We start from the raw sequence: 25,438 nt of genomic DNA on the forward strand, positions 1-25,438 counted from the left end.
TATAAATATATATGGATATACAAACTACAAATCAATAGCACCTTTATAAATATTCAAGGTACCATTATTGAGCAATTATGTGGGCCTCTTCATGTGCCAACACTATACAATTTTTAACATGCCAATAAGCCCATTAACTATATTTATGGTTATAGTTATAAAGTTTAAGGGGTTCCATCCTGAAAATATAGTTCAATAAGAAAAACAACCTTGTAGTGAATCAGAAAACAAATTTACTGCTGTCAAGAAATGAAGATGCCCTGAATAAATATAAGCATATTCAGCACCTACAATCAAGTCAAAATCCATGTGGAAAATTTTCAGGTAAACACACATCACCTGCATTTTCAGGTGTTATCTATCTTGGCAACATCACTCATTTCTGTAAGTCACAGTTTCCTCATATTTGCCTATACTGTATGTGGAAATGCATACCAAGATAAATGGTAAGTAATCCAGAAGAAAAGCAGTAATTTATGCAATTTACTGAGAAACAAACTTCTTAGAAGTTCTGGAAATAACTGCTTTAGGATTATATGTATCATGAAACTAATGTAACACTGAGCGTCAACCATACTTCAATTAAAGAAAGAAAAGAACCATTTTTGAAACTTCTTTATACAAAGAAACATCTTTGTAACTTCTTTAGTGTAGTCAGTAAAAGAGAAGACACTAGAATCAGATGTCCAGGTTTGAAACCCAGTCATCTGCTACTTACAACACACATTGGGTCAATACTCTTGGTGTTTTGGACTCTTGGCTTCCTAATCTGCAAAATGGGAAGAACAGAACTTTCCAAGGCTTCTAGGGCTAATGGGAGGATTAAATGAGATAGCATGTGTAAAATCATCAGCACAGAACTCAGATATAAATAGCAAGGCACTGCTATGCTGACTAGGAATAGCAAATCACATCCCACATCACGCTACTGCAATTTTCTAGTAACAGTCAGCTCTGCTTGGGCCTTACTGCTGACATTTTTTACTCTAATCTTTGTTTACAGAAGGAGTAAATAATCCAAACAAAGAACATTCCAGTATTCAGTGCTGATGGTTACATGATAAGGCAGGGCCTGGCACCAACACCAGGACTGGCTATCTAGTAAGGTGAAAACACATAACTTTGATAATGAAGCTGTCTCCTGATTTATAGAAGCTACACAGTCTTAACTCTTGGCAGTCAGAGCCAACCAAGATTTAGAGAAAACTGTGCCTGGAGGGGAGGGGAGAGGAATATGCAGCCAGGATTTAAAGAGGGAAGATTTTAAGCTTGAAACACTAAAGCTGTTCTGAAGGAAAAAAGTGTTTTAAAGTTCACAGATAAAACTTTTAAAAAGACAATCAGAGAGGTTTAAGCCCATATCAGTAACAGTTACATTATAGAAAAAAAAATCTTCCACACTTCCTCTTCTAAATTCACCTCTTAATCACAGCACCAAGAACTTCAATGAGGTCATCTGATTTTCATTTCAGCATTCATAACAGTATTAACACTCCAAGCAGAACAACAGCCTCTCAAGCTGTGAAGCCACACTCTCATTTTAGCACGTTTGTAGGATGGTCACAGGTACACAAAGTCTCATTAACCACATTTACAATTTCTTTCAAAAATTCTGGAGTACTGCAACCAGAAATACTTCCCCAAATAAACAGTATAATTGTAGCTTTCTGGTAGCTCTTTTCACTTTTATTCCAGAGCATAGTAAGAAGTAGACTCTGAAAAGCCAGTTGAATAAACTGGCACAGATACTGGTCCATGAAAGCTTTTAAAACCTATCACAAACTTTACCCATTAAAACTTCAGTGAAAACTGCAGAAAAGTTTTTACCTTTTTAATGGTCAAGTGTAAAATTAAAAAAAAAAAAAATTCATACCGAATTTTGAAAACTTCTTATATGAGTAACAGGGATTTGGAAAAGTCACAGAAATACGTATGTGAGAGTAACTGGAGGCTACCCACTAGGCTCTGGATGAGACCTCAAAAGACCTTCAGGAGGATAATCATTTATCAGGGAAATTCCTGGACAGAACTGGCTTCTTTCTTGAGACTATTCTTAATCCCACATTCAAGTCAAGCTAACTGTTTCCTATGCATGCATGATGATATGCCCCTGTGCCATTTGGCAAATTGAAATCCTACCTACCCTTGCCAGACTAGGTTAGAAAAAAGTAAACTCCTCTATAAAGCTCTCTTGACCTTCTGGGATAGAAATAACCTTTTCCTCTTTTAAGAACTTCCACAGCATTTTACACCCAGACATTCCATATTGTAGTGAGTATTTTCTGCCTAATATTGTAGTTACTTATGGAGAGATCTCATCTCTCCATCTAGTCTACAAGCTTCTTGATGGCAGAGAATTTGTTTCCTTCTTGAAAGCTACCTATTCAACAACTTCCTTATAGTAGGCTCACAATAAACATTTACTGGAGGAATAAATGGACCTTAATTATGTAGCATTAGTGTAACTCCATAGGCAGTTGAGGATACTTCCTATTTGCTCAGAGACTTTAACTACTGAGCTTTCCAAAGAAGAGTGACATTTCTGCAATAATGCACAGCAATGCTTCATTATTATAACATTTCATTACCAATGAGAATGCCAGTTCTATGGATGTTTTTAGTCACTGAGTACTGATTACATATCAGGCATTTTACTAGGCACAGAAGATACCAACATAAGCAAGAAATGGTTTCTTTGCCGCTAAAGAATTTAGGTCTTCTAACCAGAATACAATGTTTAATTACTATACCAAAAGACCGTATTGTATTGCTTCTTAGGCCACAGTTCAATATATTAACAAAGTTTTCAAATACAGCTCTAAAATCTAAGAGAAGACTTAATTTTCTTTCTGCTCAATACATCCTTACCATTTCTAGTGAAAGACATCTTAGACTTGACCACCATGGACATTTTTCGAACAGACAACTCTTAAACAGGTTTTAGTATGTAGGATTCCTGCCACATACTTGGACAACTGTAAACTACATCACTAACATTTTACAAAGAATAACACAAAGGAAAAAGAGACATAGTTCTTACATCTCTCACCACTAACACTCAGTACAAAACAACAAGATTCGTGAAGATTCTCTCACTGTAAGTCTTTTAAACCACTATCCATTCTGTTTTATTTCTGCCATGTATGTGTTGGTCTGGATTACTGTATTCCTCTAACTTCTTCGCACCTTAATTTAGCTGACACATTATTACCAGAATAATTCTCCTGCTGTGAAATTTTCATCATATCATTGTACAGCTCAAAACTCTTATTGGTTCTTTACTGCCCCAAGGCTAAACACAGACTCTACATATTACAGGAGCTTCCCCCACACAAAATCATTGCTGAACAATCAGCTTTTCTCCCATCTAGGATATTCTGCCTTCTGTGCATGAAAGATTCTACTTCTTTGAACTGTATAAGCTTTATGCGTATTTTATTTTTTTATTATTTTAAAGTAATCTCTATGCCCAATGTGGGGCTCGAACTCATGACCCCCCGAGATCAAGAGTCGCATGCTGTATCAATTGAGTCAGCTAGGCGCCCCATAACCTTTGCACATCTTAAATGCCCTCGCCTAGATTGCCCACTTCACCTTTCCACGTCACCACCTATTAGCATCTTTAATACCAGCACAAATCACACCGCCTCTGGGAAACTATCTTTCCAAGGAACCATCCTGGCCTGGAATCTTTTTTTATAGGCCAATTCTACACTTAAGTCCTCAAATTCTAAAACAAAAAGACCTACTTATTGGTATGTAAATGTTGATCAGGGCACTACAACCATTTTACCCAGGACAGATGCTCTGTAGACTCTCAATGTAGGAAACACATGAGTATCTCTAATCTTCAAGAGCCTTGCACACATGTAAGTTACTCAATAAATCCCACTGACAACACTAGTAGGAATCCATACCACCTCCAAAATTTTTAAAATGGAACAAACACAGATTCCTTTGTGGATATCCATCAAAGTTACCGAAAACCAGTAAAGAACAGAATTAGACTCTTAATTTAAAATGAGAACTGGTCAAAAACACTATCCTAGGTAAAGAGGTAGGTACTCTTAGCTTCCACATGAAAGCAAGAAGTTTCAAAACCTGTCAGAAAAGCAAGAAATTTGTTATCTGGCCAAAAAAAAGCTGTATTACTGGCTATTTTAAAAGAACTCTAAAGCTCCAAGGTATGACATCACATAACAACAACTAAAGAAGGAATATGAAGACAGAGAGGTTTTTTACATTTCTAAGAAAGAGGTGATCTGGCTGAGTTTTTCAACTGTAACGATCAGCTGACACTTTTCTTACAGTCCAGATTTTGGGTTCTGAATATAAAGTAAATTTGTGTATGCAGTATTTTTAAATCTTCAAGTCTGTTTTCAGGCCTTGAGAGGTTGGGCCATTTTTTTCCTCTGGTGTCTGACAAATGACTAAAAAGACCTGTTTGTACCTCAGATGTTGGAGGAACTGTTCAGGAACAATTCATCCCTGCAAGGCTATGAGTCACAACACACTGCCAAGGTCAGGGAGACCTCTGCTAATCAAGGAAGCACTAGCCACACATTCGCTCAAGCTGCCTTAGAGAAGCTGGCCTCAGAGCCCACTATTTTTTATCCACAGGTCATCAATCATCTTTACAGAAGAGAAAATGTCCAGCTTTCTCATTGGGTAGAGAGCCTCCTGCTAGGCCTTCATCTGGTTTCCTTTCTACCTAGCCAGTGATTTTCCTTGGTGGTATAGAACAGCTACTAAAAGGAGAGGCTCCTATTTGATTATGAAAGGAAAGCAGAGAGACCCATTTAACACCACTGTGTGATGAAATTAGGAAATAAAAAGACAGGAAACACAGCTATTGGATATTGGAACAACTCTTCCCAGATGTATCTGACCTCTTTTTATGTATTCTCTCCTTTCACTTCCTCTTAAATTTGATGTATCATGCCACTAAGTCAGAAAAATTCACTGTGCCCCAACAGAACTACATGTATTGTATATGTTTGCCCAGCTCTTCAAATACAAAAACTTGGCTAATTTTTTTTTTTCCTTGGTTGGAAATCAATAGGTGTTTAAGTCTTCACAGATTTTTGAATCATTTCCTCCTCTTCAAACTATGCACATTACAGGCTGGGGAAGATGGAAAGGAAATTCCAGGAGAATAAATTGGCCAACAGATGTTATCAAGTTTTATCAATGGGTGACGGATGAAATCTTCAGGTGATTTACTGCCAGAGGTGGTATTTGGTGTTAAACTGACAGAGCTGCAAATTTCACTGAGCTAGTGAGTTTCACTTTGTCCTTAATTTGGGTAGTGGCTGCAGTTTTTACAAGAACAAAAAGTACCTTATTTCCTTCCAGATGACCCCAAGTTTGAAGGTCTCATTAAGAGAGTTTTTCAGACCCATACCTGGGGGCTGTCAGGAAAGACCCATTTGTTCCACCAAAGGCAGGGAGAAGGAAGGGCAAGAGTAGGACTTAACAGCACTTCCGCTTTTATTTAATGTAAATGCTTTCTCAGAAATGCTAACAGATATCACTAAATTTACTCTTCATTAAACTCCAGTAGCATAAAAATCAAGTCTTTCTGTTGCTAAAGCAAACAAAGGTATTTCTTTCCATATTACACAAAATAACATTTCACTGAAATAACACAAAAGAACCACTTTTAAGTATTTATGTACTTGTGTGTCTATTCTAGCCAATAACCTTCTTAAAACATTCATTTTAATATCCATCAACAGTGCTCCCTGCAAAATCTCATTGTTTAATGATATTTCTGATACAAATGCAAACATTCCCAACAGAATAAAGGATTAATGTGGACCCTACTTTATTTAAATCAATTAATCTATTGATCTACCTACCTACCTACACACACACACACACACACACACACACACACACACACCTCATTTCTTGAAGAAAACTTGATAAACATTATATTCCTCAGTATTTAAGCATTTTTTCCTTCCCTGAAGTGGTGGGAAAATTAAATACTTAAAAGGCTGCTTGATCATCAAATTGTTGATATAATCGTCATGCTCTCCAACAAAAGAGCTGAGCACTTTTTAAAACTGCTATTTCTACATGCGGCAAATAAAATTCTGACCAATTTAAAAAGTTGTTGTGACTAAGAATACTAACACATCCTGAGTAATAATAATCCTCAAGCCAAAAACTCACAATCAAAATAATGAGATCCTTTGTCTGCCTCTGTTGCAAAACCTGTAAAATGGGATAATGCTGACACAGAGCAGATCTGAAAACTATTAAAGGTCATGAAAACAGTAAAATAGAATCTGGGCAACAATGTAATTAAATAAACAACTGACTGAACTAACTTGTTGCATGATGACAAAGGCACATCAAATAAAACTACTTTATTGTTCTACTTTATACATTTACTTGCAATGTTAGTACATGGACTACTGCATAGTCTTAAGTACATCATAAAACTTTGATGTTTTAAGGGTTTCTATAAAAAACTATTATGAATAATTTTATATGAAAACACATTTTTCATCAAAGAAAAACGTCGCCCTAAACATTAATTAGTGAGTGTATTTGTCTAGCAAAAAATCATCATTAACTCTCTTCATGTAAGATAAACCTTTAAAAAACAAACTGAATGAAAATATAAGGTGCCTGTTCAAATAAATGGCATAGAATATCGTTTGGTTATTATTGTTTTGGTTATTGTTATAATAGCAAGGTAAGCAGGAATCACATATACATGTGGGCAAGTCCTGCCACTTTCTTCTGTAAGACGATAGCAGGATATCACAGTTCTCAAGTAAAAATCTGTACTATAGTAGTCCCACTAAGATGTGAGTCCCAATGATACACTCTGGATCAAGCCTTCGGAGAAGTGCCATCAGCCAACATGTAGGTCCACCTGAACATTCTAGAGCCACCTGGTTTTCAAGTGATGGGCTAATCTCTATTGTCCCCAGACCATATAGCCTGAGAATTACTAGTCTTCAGACTCACTTTCATGTTCTTTCTGTGCAAAGGACCAATGTGCCTTCCACTATTCAAGGAGGATGGCGAGAAGTCAGTTGGGGGGACGACAAAAGCCAGGGGAACATGGGAATGCAGAGCAGGAAGACCAAAATGAGGAGCAAAAGACAGAATATTACATACTTTCATCATCTGGTTTTCACTCAGCCCTAACATCTAGTTGCTTAGATAACTATTTAAAAAGAAAAAAAAAAAAAACAAAATAGTGGTAATCAAGGAATGGTTCTTAAAAGCAGCCTGCATTAGCAATCTATTGTCTATATCCTCCTTGAAATCAAATTCATAAATTTCCTTTCCTCTCCATCTTCTAGATATTCTGTGTGCAAATGAGGCATCTCCTGACACTTTTGGAAATTAAAAAAAATACCCTTTTGCACTGAAAAAAGAAGTCCATAATTATCAAACAAGTCACTTCTTTCTTTACTCTTAAGGGTGATCACTGGAATAGACTTTTTCATCTTGAGATTAATAATTCCCAAATATTCACCTGCAAACCTATTGCATTTATTCCTGGTCCCAGCAGCATATTCTGGTTTTTAAAACTAGCAAAACTGCCCATTGCACTGACCCAGAAGGGAACAGGAGGCAGGAAGAGGACTAACGTTCATGTACGGCTATCAGTACTACTGGCTATTTACAGAATTCTTATGTCAACAGGACCAGTAAACAAGTGTTAATATTACAAGTGGAAGTAACATCCAGAGGGAATTCAATGTAGTTAGCTGCGTGGAGCAGAGCATGGAGATCGGACAGGGAACTGTGTCAGCTCCAGCAGTCTGTGGCCATCAGCGGTGTGAAATGGAGCTGCTTCAAAGCCGACTGGGCTGTGACCTGGACAGTGCATATCCCTGAGCCCAATGAGAGAGGATCAATGACTGTGTTTGCTGGGCTCTAGTCATCCCCTTGGCTAATGAAAGCTGCACTGAAAGGCATGCTATGGGGCCTCTGGGCAGCCTGCAGCCTGGCATTAGCCGAGTTTGTTACAGCTTGGCTGGTGAGTGCACCAGGCACCAAAGGCTCCCTCATCCCCACCCCCTTCCCTCTTCTATCCCACCAACTCCCCTCTGGCTGTCTGTTTAGTGTCACTCAGTTGGGATGGATCCTGTTAAAGATCTGACGCTTAGTGAGGACTCGGAGGTGTCTGGAACGCCTGCCTCTAATCATAAACACCACAGCTGGCAATGATGTGGTCAAAAAAAAATCACCTTGATCCAGTACACATTCTCTTTGATGTCTCTGCAGCGAGTTCACTGCCCAGAGAAAAAGGTACTTTTTTTTAAACTCTGAAAAAAAAATCAAGCTTGACATTCTCAAATCATAACCATATGACTTTCAATTCTATGCTTTAAAAAATTTCATATATATACGTGTGTACACACACACACACACACACATATATATATATATGTATATATATATATATATATATATATATATATATATCTCATCACATTTTGTTCTAAGAAACTCAGAGAAGAGACATCTGACAATGATAACATGAAACAGGTTTGGAAGATAATGGCAGTTTCAGAGGAAAACACTTCCAAAAGGGGAAAAAAAAAAAAGTCAGACTGCCACTACCAAAAAAGGAAGAAGCCTTCTGCCAAAGATTGCAAACTGCAGTGACCTTAAGTAAGAGACTGTAGCTGATTCAAGGGAAAATGAAAACTTTTCAAAGACAACACTGCTTGTGCTGCGCCACTGTTTATAAGTGCCTTATGCCCTCTTGCCTTTCGGGTGGCCTGGTAAACACACAGCCTCACTGTGCTTCCAGCCCCAGGCCACAGGGTTCTAATGAATATTCAGCCATATTAACATGCATTTTCTTTGTGTATTTTTTTTTTAAATCCTACCCAGACAGGGCTGGTGTGAGCAATGTCCTTGAGTCCTTGTGATACCATGTACTGTGAGGTGCTTTTGCAAGTTAAATGCTTAGATGCCTCAATGATTATGGGGAACTTAAAAAAATCTAAACACACTTATCCCGTCTTTTAAAGAAAAGAGTTTACAAGGAATAACAATTATGCAAATATGAAGATAACTCAGGAGATCTTCTTACATAAACAGAGAAACATTACTTATTTACCATCAATGTGCATATTACATATCTGGGTACTCCACATACCCCAGGATACAGGGTGAAAACTCAAAATTCTTTATTTTTATCTGACAGCCAGTTCTTTTTAGCATACATAGTCTTAATATACAAAGAAGCATACAAAAAGAGGTCGGTCAATAAGTGTCCTGCTTTTTCCTTTTTAATCCTAAAATCCAAAGTAACTGGAAAATTTTCTTATTAAGACTGTATAATTATGTCTTAATAAAAAGGTGAAAAATAAAAAAAAAATTCACTCTGATAGTTTTATTTATTTTAAAGTTTATTCTAAGAGAGAGAGAGAACGCTCACACAAGTGTGCAAGAGGGAGGAGGAGCAGAGATGAAGAGAGAGAAAGAGAGAGAGAGAGGAGAAGAGAGAGAGAGAGGAGAAGAGAGAGAGAGAGAAAAGAGAGAGAGGAGAGAGAATCCCAAGCAGACTCCAAACTGTCAGTACATAGCCAGATGCGGGGCTCCATCCCATGAACCAGGAGATCCTGAGGGTCCAACATTTAACCAACTGAGCCACCCAGGCACCCCACCCACGGATAGTTTTAAAATGCTGAATTTGTCAGGAGAAAAGCATCTTTTATACTTATTGCAAATGTAGAACAATCAAGGGATTCCAACTCTAAATAAAGTAAATGATAATGAGATGTTTTTGGGTTTTTTGATTCGGAAGGAAATATAGCAAAACTGCTTTAAACTGGTCAGTTGCACTGTGACACAATCAACGTTTAAGAAATCACTCTATAAATGGCACCCAGGAATGCAGCGGCAACACATGTCGTAACAATATCCAGACAAAGCCAGAAAGTTTGGATACTGCTCTGTTGTTCTAAACTGACTGAGGTTTTGCAGACTAACAACATTCCCCCATAATGATGGTGGTGTCTTTAGATTGAGATAAGATTCAAATTTACTGAGGGTTATTTACTGTTGTGTATAAGGATCTGTGTGTTAAGGAGAGAAGTGGCTGCTTGGAGGAGAGCAACTTGGCTGGGCTCACAGCTGAGAAACCTCAGGAGTTCGCATACCCCTATAAGGTAATTTCTTTCCTTTTATAAAGTAGGCAAGGCAATTAAATGTTAGTCAATCTCAGAACAATGAAAGGCAAGGATATGCTAATATACACTGAAATACTGGCATTTACTGCAATATTTACCTTACTATATTAAAGTTTTGTGATATATTAAGTATAGCTCTGCCAGAAATTTTAGTCCAATTATAATCACAAGTATGTGTTTTCAATTGTACTCCTTACCAGAAAGGGAGAAAGAAGGGAAACAAAATCCTATGTGCTAAAATTTACACTGACAAATTAATTTTAATGACACCAAAAACAAAACAAGAAAACAAAAACAAGCAAAAAAAAAAAAAAAAACCACCACCAACAAAAAAACAAACCAAAGTAAATGTACGCACCTGACCTGATGTTCTGTGGCAGAAAGCAGACTTTATTTTTATTTGTAGTAGTTTAAAGTTCATTAGTTTACTTCCTTCCTCCAAAACTTAGACAAAAAAAAAAAAAGTCGCTTATTTCATTTTTGAAAGAAAGTCAGCCTCGGGCGTTTATATAAACAAAGTCAAGCGAAGACTTAATGTAACTAAATAAATTTTTATCTCAAAAAGGGAATGGAGGAGTCACAGAGTTAAGTACTAAGATTGCTAAGTTGATCAATGTGTCAAATAACTGCATAATCCTCAACCATGCCTGAGATTTGTAGACCAATCCAAAACAGCATTTGGCACAAGTATTTCATGCCATCATGTCTACCAAATCCTTTTAAAAGCTGACTGGTCTGGAAGGAACACCAACAAACTGATTATGAGGACTCACCAGTTATTTTGCAAGGATGAAATTTAGGTTGGAGGAGTGATAGAAGAGTACAGTATATTCATTATCTACTACACAGATTTCTGTGTAGCTTAAATTCTTTATAAAATTATTACAATAAAAACTAAATTTTATAATAGAAAACACACCTTTTATGCATAAAGACAATACCCCACTTTGCTGCTATTCATCTTATTCTCTTAAAATCTGTTGCATGAGGCTTAAGATCAAAGGTGTAAAAGTCGTATATTTTGATAAAACTGGAAAACAAATGTCTCATCATATAGTTTGATGCGTCCAACAAGAAAACCCCTGGTTGCATTACCAGCATGTCCTTATGTTAAGAAAAGAAGACATGCTTGCCAGAATTGTCAGATTAATCTTAAAGAGACACAAGCAAGAGCTCTGCCCCAATTTCTTTTAAACAGGATTGAATGCTCCCTTTGGTGACCTCCCTCTCAACCGTCATTAAATTGCAATACGGACTAGTGAGTAGGGTCTCTTTGTCTCTCAGACATATAACCTTCATTTGCATAATAAATCCCAGCACCTTAGCTAAGGAACAAGGGAAGAATAGATATCTGGGGTGATTCTGAGGCAAAGCCCCAGCTGAAGCAATCAAAGGCAAGGGTATAAAGTCTCAAAAGACAGGAACTCACCTTTGCTAGTAGGTTGGAGATTTTGCTGTAAATCATCCTTCATAGAAGACTTAGGACATAACTCCCTCTTAGGATATAGGGATTCAAAGAAGAAAAGTATGTCTTTGGACAGGAATGGGCAACCTTACATGTGGGAGAGTTTCTTGCTTTGGAGGCCTAACGAGCTCCAATGGAAGCAGCTAGACTCATGAGATAGTATATTTTAGGTAGACTGGGGGGATGCTACTAACTAAGCAAGCATACAGATGACAGATCAGAAGGCTAGCCCAGGCTGTGATGGCTGTTAACAACAATGACAACAGTAGCTGCCACTTATGGAGTCCTTATTTTGTGCCAGGCCCTCAACTACCATTATCTCTCTCTCTCTTTTTTTTTTTTTTTTTGGTAACCCTGTAAGGTAGACAGTATCGTCTATATTTTACAGAAGGGAAAAGAAGTTCATTGATGTTAAGTAATTTTACTCAAATTCATATGTCTAGGAAGAGACAGAATTAGACTTTAACACATAATACCAAAGACTGTGCACAGTCCTTCCAGGTACGTAAAGGACTGTCATCTAGGAAGAGTTGTAGATGACCATAACCATGAGATAGGTAGGGCTGGTGCTACAAACCCTGAGACCAAAATCCAAGGAACACATTATCTTCAAGAATCCTCCTTTAGGATGTCTAAAGGACAGACATCCATCAGACATCCACAGACTTTGGCTACTATAATCTTCCATAGGATGAAGTCAGTTCCTTTCCTCTCCAGGTAAATCTTTCACACATATGAGTTCCAAGAGGCCCATGAGGAAGCATTTTCCACGTCTGAAATCTTAATAGGACCTTGAGCCAACAGTATAACAATTATCCTGGACCATTCATCACCACCCCAAAAATATCACCTCTGCAACACACTTGGGTTTGTCCAGCTTGAAGCGCTCCTGACATAAGGGTCACAAGAAAGGGAACACATTATGTCTGTGTTCTATGATATGAATAATTTTGTGGGAGAAGGAGAGAAGCAAGAAAAGAATATCCTGAACAAAAAATAAGTTGAAGATTAAAAAACCATTAAAAGGCTAAATGTAAAATTGAATAAGAAAAGAATTGGTATAAGTTCAACTTGAACAGAGCAAGAGATTCCCATTCCTCTGGAATATCGTATGTAGTTGAGTATAAAGGCATTTCTCACTATCTGTCTTGTTCCTATGTTTGGACAATTGTGGTTTAGAAGGCAAGAGTTTGGAAAGCAAGAGATACAACATTATCTGGGATAATCCAGACATATAACATGGGACAGTACAAAGGGAGATTCCTTCCAACCAACCAGCCCAATCTGAACAATTTATTTGAACTGATATCATTTTTGAGTATAGACAGCTAAAGTTCACTCACTTAGGAATAGTTATATTCTGTGACTCCAGATTCTACTGTATACGTATACATTACAGGCATATGCCATATAACTATGGGTTCCTTATACCAGACTACTTAAATAATTTTATACCTAAAATGTCCTCTGCTCAGTATAGTACAAGCATAGGTAAGAAAAAAAACAACCCAAAAACCAGAAACTCCATAGCAATTTTGAAGAATTTTTCTCCAAGAAAGACTGAATTGGGACTCTCTCTAAACATACTAATATTAGTATTGTACCCCAGCCTCTACCCAACCTACATGGATTTACTTCATTCCCAGTGTAGTTGTGGGGCCATGAGCACGCCGAACAGTGAGACACAAGGAGGAATTCATTAAATCATTAGGACAATCATTAAAAACAAAATGCCAAAGGGACAGTGTTTACATTTCTTGAAGTGGCCAGGCTTCCTGGGAGATTTCTAGAAGACTCAAGATACAACATATATGGCCAACGTATCTAGAAGAGATCTGCTAGAAGCTGCTCTTTGGAAAAAGCGATAAAGTAGTAGAGGCTCCATCTCTCACCAACTCACCTGCCTGGTGTCCTTCCCTGAATCTCTTAGCAACCAAATCAAAACCACAAATCAAATTTCCACCAAGAAATAGGGATTTGACTCTGTAGGAATGGGGAAATAGTTGATGATTTTGTAGTATAAGCAGTAATTTCATGACCACTTCAGTGCTTTCTGAAATAACATATTAACATGGCAGTTTCTTATTTACTTGCCAAAAATAGGCAACTGTAAATGGCTTACATCATTAGAGTAGAAAATCTAATGATTTCTGCATGTATACACATTTCTTATAATATAAAAGGGTAACGTACTTGTCTGAGGGAGGGAACAAGAATTAGCAACTCGTCAGCTATTTTATGTATGTGCCTTTGCGTTTCTAAATATGTATTTTTTTGTCATTCTTCTGGGGATTCTTTATAACACAAAATTTCTTAAAAGTGAGACTTCTTACCAATAGTAGACAACAACACTAAAACTCCATGTCATGTTTAACTAGATTTTCAAATGTTCTGGTCTTACCTTAAGTGGGAAGAAGGGGGGTAATGAGCAAACATTTTTAAACCATAGCAAGAAATCCATGTGATGACTACAACTGTTTTTAAATACTCATATTTTAGGCCTGTCTGTGACAATGCTTCTTGGAAAAAATTATAAAATTCCCTCCCCTCCAATAACATGCTCAACGTCCTCTTTTGCCAGAGGCATTCACTCATTATATAAATCAAACAAGCACACAGCACTAGACAAAAAGTGACTAGTAATGCCTGGCGCATTCCTCTGCTTGAGCTAAGATGATTTTGCTGCATTGCATGCAGATGTCAGGTATTTTAATAAAGAGCTCCATTGTGCAGGCCCCACTACTCCTCCATAGCTCCCAGCACTCCCTGTAAAGGGGGGCAGGGGGAGAGGGGAAGAGCGACAGCCATTCCAGCTGGAGCTGGAACCTCATCTGAGTCAGGAAAACCACAGCTCATAAGCAAAGAGGAAGCATAATGTTCTACAAGGACAAAACATTAGCAGAAATGTCACTCAGCCCCAGTTCCACATGTTGGCTGCCACGGCCTCTTCCTCCTAGCATGCCCGATTGATATAAATTCCATCTGCTCAGCAGCCAAGTGACAGAGAAGAAATACCGGCATCTGGTCTCCATTGCTGTCGGGTTTTTGTTCCATGTTAGACCTTAGCTAGAAACATATGAAGAGATGAAGGTGCTGGCAAACGACTAAAAGCCTGAACTGGCATAAAGGAGACTTTCTGATGCTTTTCACACTTCCCTCTGGATTTTTTACATGGAGGGGAAGGGTGTGACAGAGACCTGATAAACTAAACAGTGGGAGCCAACAGGCCTGAAGGTCATTTCATGTTTTTTAAGGTTCGGGATTTTTTTAAGAGAGTTTTAATGTTAAAAACTATGAAGCACAACACTAGTCTTCTTTCTACCCATTTAATGCAACAGAAGGCAACTAAGTCACATAAGAATGTTCTACAGCAAATATTTTTTTTTCCCTTTCTCTTAAACATCCACTGGTTTGGACCCACTCCACAGGCACTTTATACTCTCCTGAGGAGCAAGCTGAAAAATGCCAAAACTTGAAACCACCAATTCGCTTTTAACCCCCAGCTGTCCAGAAAAGTATAAAGTCACCTATCAACCCTAAAACCATAAGGGGAAATTAAAGTAAGCCCCATAAACAAAGCTGGATGCCCCAACAATTCACTCCCCCTCACTTGATTATTTTACTTATTCGTTTGATCAGGAGATTGAGAAAAGTAAAAAACAACCATGAAAGCAGAGGTGGTAAAAGAAAACATGGGTATTGGTTTTTCTTTTTTTAAGTGTCTATTTGCATGTTTGCAAAGCAGTAACAGTGAGAATGACTCCATTCATGTATGTAACATGGGAGTATTTTTTTTTTAAAGACTGAGGTTAGGTCTTAAAGTTGCTTGGGCAAACAATTGTGAAGGTGAATCCTGTTAGATCCGCTTCAAAAATACGACAAAAGAGAAGACATGTATAAACTTTTTAACAAAATAGAAAAAAAATTCCAAAGGTCTCAACAACTGTACTATCTTACATCTCTGATGTTAGCTTCACCTAATGACCAAAACCAAAAACCCTGAAAGCAAAAAACACTGCCACATGGGGTTGTATTGTGAATTAAGCTGCTTCTTCAACCTCTTCCTTTCCTCTTTATCACTTTGTGAGCACTTGAACACCATGCACAGTAAGAGAAGTGAATCATCATAAAGACAATAATATGAAATAAAATGACAAGGAAGCCAGTAGGAACAGAGTTGATGATAACCCCTTCAAGGCTGTCAATCTTGGGACTAATCACTATGGGTGCTAATGACTCAGGAATTCACAATGAAGTGCAGACTATGATCATGATCGAATGCCAGATATTCAGAAGCAGATTTACCAGAGAGCTAATGAGGCTTAAGCCTCAGGTACCTCATCTGCCCAGGCCCTTAGTTTCAGGGAGTTGTAGAACTTTCTAGATGGAGGAGGGAAGCCAAGTTGCAACCAGGAAAGATTTCTATGAACGCATTTCTGGTAAATTCCCTAAAGAGATATCAGAAGAAAAGGGCCCGAACCTCCACGACACTATTATAGTAATTTTGTTTTTCGGGTTGATTTCTTATTCTAAATATGCATTCATTATTGTACCTACAAATTACTAAAGGTTTAAATTAAATAACACGTTTGATAATTATGACTCTGCTGTTTGAATATGTGATAATCATTTCAAGTGTTTTATATACTTTAAATAATCAAATGTTATTAAAATAACATCCCAGTGGATGAAAAGATAGGTAACTGACATACAACATACTTTCACTACCTCAAGAAATAAAAAATTCTGGCTGAACAACTGTATTCAATAAGATGGAAATTCACTAAATAAAAATACAACATAAAAATACTAGCAGATAACAGGAACTATTTCAATTGTCTTGAAAACTGGAAGATCTTTCTAAGTCAGAGTTAAGAACCAGATGCCAATCAAAGGTTAATAAAAGTACATGAAACCTAAAACAAAAATAAAACCAGAAAACCTCCAAGGCAAAAACAAATGAAAAACAAAAGCAAAAGAATAGTAAAAAGCTAAAGAGCTACTAAGAACAGATACTTATAGCATAAATAGACTACAGGCTAATTTCTTTAGCACGTAAAAAAGTGCTAAAAATGATAAGAAAAAGGATTTACAATGATATTAGAAATGTATAAAGGACTTGAAAAGACATTTTAGTAAAACAGAAACAGAAATAACTGATAATCATAAAAAGATAGTAAGCTTTACATCATTAAGAGAAATGCAAATTAAAACAATGCGCTATTATTTATCCTCCTCACCTACAGAATGCCAAAGTTCAAAAACTTTGTTTCAACACCTAGTCTATCTGTGGTTGAGGCAATAGGCAAATAAATTATGACACATCCATACAATGTAGCTGTTAGAAAAGAATGAGGTGACTCTTTATGTGTTGATATGAAATTGTGTACAAGATATATTATTACATGAAAAATGAAAAGAACAGAATAATGTGCTCATTGTATCCTACCTCACCATTTTTATTAAACAAACAGAAGCATATGTGTACTTTATATGCATAGACTATTTCCAGCACTATACCCCAATATCAAAGACTTACTTTCAACTATATCTTTTGTATAATTTATTATTTTTAACAAACAGCATCTATTACACTTTAAAATATGTTATTACTTTAAAAATACATTCTATATAGCAGAATCAGGGTCTATCATTCTTGAACTTATAACTAAATACCTTTTTATTTATCTTAATATTTTCTGTTACTCTATCGGCCATAGAATACAGGTTGTTATAGGTATAGTTTCCCTTGCCCTTATGAAAGTAAACTGAAACACTTCGTTCTGGGTTGTTGTGTGTCTCAGCTTCCCTGAGAATTTAAGATTCGCACTCGTTTAGGTCTTTTCAGATTGTTACTGCATTTAATTATAATAAGTACATAAATAAAAAATAACAAGTATATACGGGATGTGTGTGTGTGTCCATTTCCATACCCAAATTATATAAATGCACATATATTATGGCATTGTTCTGGGTATTATAAATTTGATCATCTTCTGTTTTATTATGCTCAGTGAGATGAGAATAGCAAAGATCACTTGGAGGGTGAATCCATTTCCAATTGAAAACCTGACCAACATAATGCCTAATTGATTTACTCCTTAGAGGATTTATTTTAAAATCATAGTCTGTGTTCACAAATACTGGGATTACTTCTTTAATGCTTTTTTTTTCCTTGTGATTCCTTACTCTCTGCCATTTCCTGAGCTGTGTCTGAAGAAATCCTGTACTGCCAAGACATATTCTCAGACAAAGAAATGTAAGACATTAGTCACTCACTAAGAGGCAATAAGCAATCACAACATTTTCCTATCTGTATCCATGGTACTAGCCCAATGTATGGTAGACCATATATGCCCACAGTGTATGCCCAAATAGTATATGTGTGAACTCCCCCCACTCCCCTCCCTGACATGACCATGATATGCCCAAGGAAAGTGAGTTTAAAAAATGCTTTCATTTTCTTAACACTAATTTCTTAACATTCTGTACACAGAATAGAGGCAGAAGCAGGGGAGGCAAGGAATATACACCTAATTGAAGGAACCAAAAACTGCCCAAGGACTTCTTACAGGGCAATTCCCATCCTCTGGGTTATAGCTCCAGCCTCTAATTCTTTTTTTTTTTTTTAATGTTTTGTTTTATTTTTGAGAGAGAGAGAGCACGTGAGTGAGTGAGTAGGGGAGGGGCAAAGAGAGAGGGAGACACAGAATCTGAAGCAGGCTCCAGGCTCTGAGCTGTCAGCACAGAGCCCAGTGCAGGGCCCAAACCCATGAGCTGTGAGATCATGACCTGAGCCAAGGTCGGATGCTTAACTGACCGCGCCATCCAGGCATGCCCCGCCAGCCTCTAATTCTTAAGCTTTAGCTATAGACAGAGGGCCACACTCATGGATCCACTAACCAGATCAAATACACCAACCCCAACTTTGCAAACATCAGAGGATGAAGGATGATGCTACAATAGTTATGTGTAGGTATGGAATCAAAGAGACAGAAATGTTGTACTTGCTGTTGGTCCTCTTCACCACTCATCTCCCACTCTCTCACCTACACCTGTTGCCCTGCTGTGGGGTCTAAGAGGGAGGTCTTATCATCTGTGGTTCCAAATGCAATGCTACCTTTTTCAAATTGTATGAGGTGTTCGGTTGCTTGCCTATAAAGCCCCGAAACACAACTTCCCTGCAGTCAAGGGACTCGCAACAATACAGTTGCTGGGGTGACTGAATAGCTCAAGGAACCTATATAAGCTTCAATAGCAGGCCAGAGCACCACTCTTTTGTGAAAGACAACTGATGGGTCAAATCACCAGGGAGCTGCCAAAGAGTTATTAATGGTGACAGGTACACTACCTGGGAGACAGGTTGAGAAGGGAAAAAGATTATTTATAAGCGAATAGTTAACAGCTGTACCTACTGCTAAACATTACATGGATGCCACAAATTGTAGAATTCAAATCCTGGGTTATTCAAGCACGAACAACTGCCTGTCACCCAAATGCAATGCATCGCTATAAATTAAAGAGGGAGAGATGAGACTTTGCAAATACTGGCTTGCCTAGGAAGGCAGTGTCATCCTGGAACTCAGATAAAAGGTGGAGAAAGGCTGAGATATATCATGTGGTGAATTATTGTTCTTAATAATAATGACAAATTTGCAAGAATAGCTTTATAATTTTTCCTGCGGGCTTAACAACAGAACAGATGCCAAATGCATCTTGTATCTTCAAGAGTAAACCAGAGATGGGAATAAGAGGAGCCTCAAGAGTTTTACTGGAATAGCAAAATGAGGGGGGAAAAAAAACTTCCAATGAGAAAAAGAAACTATTTTAGCTTAGAAAATAAAATTAATGTAATAACTATTACTTGAGATACTATTACTTGAGATAATTAAAAAAATTTTTTTAACGTTTATTTATTTTTGAGACAGAGAGAGAACATGAACGGGGGAGGGTCAGAGAGAGGGAGACACAGAATCTGAAACAGGCTCCAGGCTCTGACCTGTCAGCACAGAGCCTGACGCGGGGCTCGAACGCACGGACCGCGAGATCATGACCTGAGCCGAAGTCGGCAGCTTAACCGACTGAGCCACCCAGGTGCCCCCATTGAGATAATTTTAAAGTTTTATATATGAATGAAGATGACATCTGCCACTTTGATCTGAACTAATATTATTAACATTACTGTACCAGGACTCTGGAGCATAAACTAAGTAGATACTATGAAAACTCTCATGTATTAGGAAAATCAAGAGTGGAAGTTATTCTTTCTCAAGTCAATGTTCTGAAAAGCCTGGAAGCTCAATATATATTGAGTTGGAAATCTATGAGAATAAATATCCTCAACATATTTTTATATTTCATTTTTATAGGATCTGAAAATTCCTACGATCATATGTATTCTTCTACCACTACTGAACAAGAGCTGTCAAGAGAAGGAAAAGAAAAAAATTAAGAGCAAAAGCGATACCTAGGGACCAGTCTCATTTTAGAAAACAAAGGAAGTCATATATTGTTAATGGAGTATAAATTCAGACAAATTTTTTGGAAAATACATAGCACATACTAAGTGAATAACTGCAATGAATACACCTACTCCTACCTTTTCTCCATAACTGGGTCTTTGTTGTTGTTTTTCTCCATGATAACTGTTAAGAGGCGGGGTGGGGGGGGGGGAGGGAGAGAACAAAAGGAATACCATATGCACGCTGTGCATGCTACTTATTACTTGTGTAAGGAAATAAAAATAATACTTATGTATACACTTAGAGACCATCTCTGTAAGGATATACAAATACAAGCAACTAATAAAAGGGAGTGCATCTGAGGTGGATAACTGAGCAGATGGGTGGCATGGAGTAACTAGGTGTTTTATTACCTATTCAAGCTAGAATTGTTTTATAAGTCTCTACTTATTGACCTGACAATTCTTTTTCCACCTAGCTATTCTACAAATACTCTAACATATGCAGCAAAACACTCATATAAGGATATTTCCTAAAACAATGTTTGTAAAGTCAAAACAATAAAAACAAACCAAATATCTTTAAATAAAAGATTAAATAAATTGCAGTGCATCCATACAACAGAAAAATACCGGGAGGTGAAAAAGAGTGGATGAGATCTACATATACCAACATGGAAAGAGGCTCATATTAGTTTCCAAGAGCTGCCGTAAAATATTACCACAACCTTATGACTTAAAACAATAAAAATTTATTTTCTCACATCTCTGGTGGCTAGAAGTAAAAACTCAAGATGTTGGCAAGGCTGAACTCTCTTCGGAGGCTCTGGGAGAGAGTCTGTTCCACACCTCTCTCTTGCCTTCTGGTGGGTGCTGGCAGTCCTTAGCTCACAGGCACATCCCTCCAACCTCTGTCCCCACCTTCACCTCACTTTCTCCTCAGTGTATATTTTCCCCTGTGCGTATCTGTCTCTAATCTCTCTTGCCCCTCTCTTATAATGATACCTATGATGGTATCTATAGCCAGCCCACTCAGATAATCCAAGATTCTCTCTTCATCTCAAGATTCTTTTAAAAAAAATTTTTAATGTTTATTTTTGAGACAGAAAGAGAGAGAGGAGGAGGAAGGGCAGAGAGAGAGGGAAACACAGAAACCGAAACAGGCTCCAGACTCTGAGCTGTCAGCACAGAGCCTACGCAGGGCTCGAACTCATGGACCAGACCACAAGATCAGGACCTGAGGTGAAGTTGGACACTCAACGGACTGAGCTACCCCGGGCGCCCCTCTCATCTCAAGATTCTTAATCACATCTGCAAAGGACCTTTTTACAAACAAAGTAACATTATTTGGGCGATGGATAGCAGAGGGCAGGCTGTTTATTGGTCTGTCACAAAGACTAGGCTATATCATTAAAATTTTGAACAGTAAGCTATAAGATATACAGAATTAACCACTTTATTAAAATTAGTAAGAAGAATTAGTTTGCACTATACTTGCATGGAAATATATGGCCAATTCACTAAATAACTAAAATAGGGGTTGTCTCTGGGAGAAGGGGGTAGGGACAGCTTTCATTCTATGAATTATGTATTACAGCAATGTTTGAGTTTTTAAATCAAACTTGTATTCCTTTCATAAGCAAACAGGAACACATATTTAAAAAGACGCTCTGATATATTTTGACATTTCCCCAAATTATCTTACTTAACTGTATAATCTTTTTGGTTACTGTTGAGGAAAAAGGGTTTCATCAAATATTTATAAAGAAGATAATTACCAATTGTTAAGTGAAGTAAAATTTTATAAATAGATATTAGATCATAATTTTCAAGTACAATATTTATAAAATAGACTGCCAAAGTTTCTAAGAAAGAAAGGTTTATACTTGACCTGACTTTCTACAAATGTCTGACAATTATTCCATTAAAAAAAAAAACAAAACAAAACCGAAACCCAAATTTTATGACCTCTCCCTCAAAAGCAGATTTTTAAAGCATTTCTAAGGTTGACTATGTACAAGCATGAACCACTAAAGTGCTGCTACTTGTGTATCTTTCCTTTGGCATAATTCTTCCCTTTGCATGGATTCTCGACTGAATGAACATAGCTTCATCTTCAAGTTTTCTTCCACCTACAAAATTCAGTGATGGTATTTTCACCTTACTGAAACATTCTGGAACAAAAGTTCCAGGGGCATCTGGGTGACTCAGTCTGTTAAGCAACCGACTCTTGATTTTGGCTCAGGTCATGATCTCATGGTTTGTGAATTTGAGCCCTGCACCAGGCTCTGTGCTGACAGTGCAGAGCCTGCTTGGATTCTCTGTCTCTCTGTCCCTCCCCTGCTCTCTCGCAAAATAAATAAAACATTTTTTTTTTTTAAGTTCCAAAACTCCTTGTACATTTCTCTTTTTTTCTCCCCCCTTCCAATGAAAAAGCTAAGCACTAAGCACTATGCTAAGCACTATTAAAGTCAACTGGGGTTCCCTAGGGTCTCTTTCTCAGGCATCTATAAAAATTGAGCAACCTTTTCTCTGTCTCGAAGAGAAGGCGATGATGAAGATGAGTTTTTTTACAGAAAAGATTACATCGTGCTAAGCAAATCTGTCAAGAGTAGGAAAGGCACTTAATATAGGGCAAATGGAAACCATAACAAGAGAACTGCCTGTATTAATTTCTCTCATTCATTCCCACAAGTCTACAAAATGCCTACTGTGTGAAAGGTTGTAACACAAACCATGGTGTATGTTGTAAACTGTGTGGGCAGAACTTCTGGTGTCTGAGAATCTGAAGAGAAATGAGTTCACTAACAGCAGACTGTTGCTCTGACGTGAGGTGGGCCAGCAAGCTGAGGCACGAGAAGATGCAGGAACAGGGCAAGAGTTGGACAGGTGTCATGCAGAAAGGGTTCTATGGTCAGGGCTCACAGTGCCTGGTAATTATGGAGACTGTCAGATCTGCCAAGAGACATATGTAGCAATGAGCAGGGAGGGGTTGGGGGAGGCTGGCATATTACGAAACTTGCCACCCACCTCCCACTGGCACTATCAGTTTCATATGCTCTATTAAAGACAATCAAGGGTTCCCAGCCTCCCCTGAGATCAAGAGGAGATGGTGATTATGAAAATAATAACACTTTTTAAAATTACTAAATGTTCCAAGGGAGCTTTGAGCTTTACTTCTGACAGTGTTAAACACTCACAGGCAGGAAGGTAAAAAACAAAAACAAACTAGGAGACCACAGTAGCCTCAGTCTGAAAGGCCACTCCAGGGCTACTTAAGCCAAACACCCTCTGTGAGTTCAGTGGTTAAGCGATTCCCTCCTCTGGGTGGCATTCCAAAGGCATCTCCTTCACAAGTGCAAAAACAAGAAACTGGCACAAAGACGTTACAGCAGATTTCTGTTTGAGACTATGTTCCTGAGAAAATAGCAAAAATAGCAAAAAGAAAGAAGAGAAAAGCTTTTCTTTCATTTATTTTTTTTAAACAAAAACTGCCTAGAGAGACTGGCTTGTGAAGCCAAGTTTTTTAAAGTACAAGTGTAATTTACTTTTATATAAACATAACTTCACAGAGCTATCAGTGGGTTCCATTTCAGTGAAAACAAACAAAAAAAAGAAGCTGCAAAAAATAATTATAAAACATATGGTGCAAACCCCGGCTGTGTTTATTTTATGACAGTTAACATTATTTACAGTGTGATCTGGTCAGAATTAATACTCAAAGGGTTATACACAAAATATGCCCAATTTTTCTTCCTAACCATGCTTACCAGCAGTTTTGTCAACCTATCTAAATGAATTTGTCTAGAGATCTTTTGTATTCCCCCAAAGAATCAGTTGTATTTTTAACATATTATTTTATTCAAAATACTTGAGTAATACTATAAGCTGCCAATAGCAATACAGGAAGAAACTCGCCCTCTCTCTCTTTTTTTAAAAAAAAATTTTTTTTTTCAACGTTTATTTATTTTTGGGACAGAGAGAGACAGAGCATGAACGGGGGAGGGGCAGAGAGAGAGGGAGACACAGAATCGGAAACAGGCTCCAGGCTCTGAGCCATCAGCCCAGAGCCTGACGCGGGGCTCGAACTCCCGGACCGCGAGATCGTGACCTGGCTGAAGTCGGACGCTTAACCGACTGCGCCACCCAGGCGCCCCTCTCTCTTTTTAAATAACAAGAAAGTTTGACAAAGTGCACTTAAAAGTCTGCCTTTAGTTGCATCAGATTCTTTCATTGTACACTGTTCATTCTATTACCTCAGTTGGTAATGTATATTAACAATTTAAAAGCATTCCAGTTTATTTTCTTTTGTAAGTACAAACTACTACTTCATGTTATACATTATCAATATATCCTGTTGAGAAAAAGTAATGCAAATAGCTTATCCTTGCTCTTGGAATGGCTTTTGGAGGTCCTAACTATACAATCTGCCAAATGGGAAGTCAAGATAGACCTTTTTCCTTTTAATGTTTAACTGAGAGGTATGTAATAGCCAAGAGACACAGAAACAGAAAAAGAAAGAATTAAAAATAATGCTTGCATTGAAAGTCTTAAATCTTTTCCCAGACCTTTTATTAAAAGATTCCAGGATTTTATTTCCATTCAAGCTTTATATTAATATACATATCAGTATTTATGGGACCAGGTGGTATTTAGTAATTCAAGCTAAAAGAGAAAATGGCTGCCTTCCTCCCTGGGCACACAGACAACACAAGGTATCCTCTACCACAGAGGGTACAGACCAAACCTATCTTCTCAGGCCTACCAATCCTTCTCAGGATTTAAATGGAGTGGTGTGGGGGCGCCGGGGTGGTTCAGTCGGTTAAGCGTCCGACTTCGGCTCAGGTCATGATCTCGCGGTCTTTGAGTTTGAGCCCCGTGTCAGGCTCTGTGCTGACAGCTCAGAGCCTGGACCCTGCTTCCGATTCTGTGTCTCCCTCTCTCTCTGCTCCTCCCCCGCTCACACTCTGTCTCTCAAAAATAAACAAACATTTAAAAAAAAATTAAAAAAAAAAATTAAAAATAAATGGAGTGGTGTGCTGAAGCCAACTCGCACAGGTCCATGAGGGCACACCGTTAAAGGTTCAGGAATTTTTTAAGCTCGTTGTCAAAACACAGGCATTATTAATAATTAAATTGCATAAACTTACAATTAAAGAAAATATATATCTTTTAAAGTTTATTATTATTTTAATGTTTACTTTTGAGAGAGAGAGAGAGAGAGAGAGAGCGAGCCCGCAAGTGGAGGAGGGGCAGAGACAGAGATGGAGAGAGAAAATCCATGCAAAGCCAGATGTGGGGCTTGAACCCACAGAACTGTGAGATCATGACCTG

At 37.8% G+C, this 25,438-nt stretch overlaps 1 protein-coding gene and 1 long non-coding RNA gene across 34 annotated transcripts in view; one reads left to right on the forward strand and one right to left on the reverse strand.

Annotated features, from left to right (window-relative positions):
- BNC2 (basonuclin 2) overlaps positions 1 to 25,438 on the reverse strand; it is a 441,344-nt gene that overhangs the window by 86,244 nt on the left and 329,662 nt on the right. The gene's annotated exons all lie outside the window — the stretch shown is intronic.
- Positions 10,070 to 20,078, forward strand: LOC123592678. Its single transcript, XR_006709905.1, has 2 exons — positions 10,070 to 10,157; positions 20,013 to 20,078. It is a non-coding gene; the product is annotated as an uncharacterized LOC123592678 (long non-coding RNA).

The sequence above is a fragment of the Leopardus geoffroyi genome, chromosome D4 (genome assembly GCF_018350155.1).
Source record: "Leopardus geoffroyi isolate Oge1 chromosome D4, O.geoffroyi_Oge1_pat1.0, whole genome shotgun sequence".
Classification (NCBI taxonomy): domain Eukaryota; kingdom Metazoa; phylum Chordata; class Mammalia; order Carnivora; family Felidae; genus Leopardus; species Leopardus geoffroyi.